Source organism: Suncus etruscus, chromosome 1 (genome assembly GCF_024139225.1).
Source record: "Suncus etruscus isolate mSunEtr1 chromosome 1, mSunEtr1.pri.cur, whole genome shotgun sequence".
NCBI classification, from domain to species: Eukaryota; Metazoa; Chordata; class Mammalia; order Eulipotyphla; family Soricidae; genus Suncus; species Suncus etruscus.
In genome coordinates this window covers 52,589,943-52,591,694 of record NC_064848.1, presented here as the reverse complement: position 1 = coordinate 52,591,694, position 1,752 = coordinate 52,589,943, and the positions used below count along the sequence as shown (strand labels likewise).

Here is a 1,752-nt window from a genome sequence, read left to right as displayed (position 1 = left end):
AAAAAGAAATACAAAGAAATACAAATGGCTAAAAGGCACATGAAAAAATGCTCCACATCACTAATCATCAGGGAAATGCAAATCAAAACAACTATGAAGTACCATCTCACACCACAGAGATTGGTACACATGAGAAAGAATGAGAACAAGCAGTGCTGAAAGGGATGTGGAGAGAAAGGAATTCTTATTCACTGTTGTTGGGAATGCCATCTGGTCCAACCCTTGTGGAAAGCGATATGGAGATTTCTCTAAAAGCTGGAAGTTGAGCTCCCATACGATCCAGCTATACCACTCCTAGGGATATATCCTAGGAACACAAAAATACAATACAAAAATCCCTTACTCACACCTATATTCATTGCAGCGTTATTTACAATAGCCAGACTCTGGAAACAGTCTCAATGCCCTCAATAGATGAATTGTTAAGGAAATTATGGTACATACACATAATGGAATATTATGCAGCCATCAGAAGAGATGAAGTCATGAAATTTTCCTATACATGGATGTATAAGGAATCTATTATACTGAGGGAAATAAGTCAGAGGGAGAGAGATAATCACAGAATGGTCTCCTTCATCTGTGAGTTTTTAGAAAAATGAAAAACATTTGTGTAATGATTCTCAGAGACAAAATAGAGGAGGACTGGAGGGTCCAGCTCCTGACATGAAGCTCACCACAGGGATCATTTAGTGAAGTCACAGAAATAATTATACTGAGAACTATCATAACAAAATGTGACTGAATGAGGGAAGTAGAAAGCCTGGGATATTGGTTATGGAAATGTTACACTAGTGAAGTATTATATATGTATATCTAAAAAAAATAAAAAAAAAGATAAGGCCTCCCAATTCTTATCACAGGCTGTGTTCTTTACAGTGACTATATAGAAAGAGGAAGTATAGTAAGTGAACCCCATATACACCTCAACACAGGCCCTTTGCCTGGTCTGTATTGTGAATTGGGGGACAAAAAAGTTGTTGATAGTTAAGTTTCAGTCACATAGTGTTCCAGTACCCATCTCCTCATCAGTGTCCTCTTACCAGTTTCTCCAGTTACCCAACTGTGCTCCTATCATCCAACCTCCATCAACCCTGCCCCAATGCAGACACTTTTATTTCTTCTTCTTCTTCTTCTTCTTCTTCTTCTTCTTCTTCTTCTTCTTCTTCTTCTTCTTCTTCTTCTTCTTCTTCTTCTTCTTCTTCTTCTTCTTCTTCTTCTTCTTCTTCTTCTTCTTCTCCTCCTCCTCCTCCTCCTCCTCCTCCTCCTGATTCTCTTCTTTTTCTTCTTCTTTTTCTTCTCTTCTTCTCCTCCTCCTCTTGCTCCTCCTTCCTTTTCTCCTTCTCCTGCTCTTTCTCCTTTCTTCTTTCTTTTTCTTCTAATATAATAATTATTTTTTATTATCAACATTATTATTTTCTTTTCCTCTTTCTGTCCCTCTTCCTCCTTCTCTTTTTCCTCCTCCATTTCCCCCTTCTCCTTCTATCTCTCCCACAATTCCCTTTTCACTTTTAGTCATCATGATTTGTAATACCGATACTTAAGGAGTATCCTGCAAATCATTTTACTTCTTTTTAGGGAAGCAGCCTGTCAAGTGGGTGGAAAACTGGGAACTTTGGGACTCCAAAGGCGACACTGAAGACAGAATAGATGTAGGAATTTTTTTTATGGTTGCCAATTTTAATAACTATGGGAATTTGCACAAAGGCTTTGACTTGGGGGATTGTGAATCAACCTTTTTTCTATACCAAC

General features: G+C 38.0%; 1 non-coding gene across 1 annotated transcript; it reads left to right on the top strand.

The window, feature by feature from the left end:
- Positions 1-841: 841 nt before the first annotated feature.
- LOC126032250 (small nucleolar RNA SNORA51) lies at positions 842-974 on the top strand. The gene has a single exon (XR_007503835.1). It is a non-coding gene; the product is annotated as a small nucleolar RNA SNORA51 (small nucleolar RNA).
- The last annotated feature ends 778 nt before the right edge of the window (positions 975-1,752 follow it).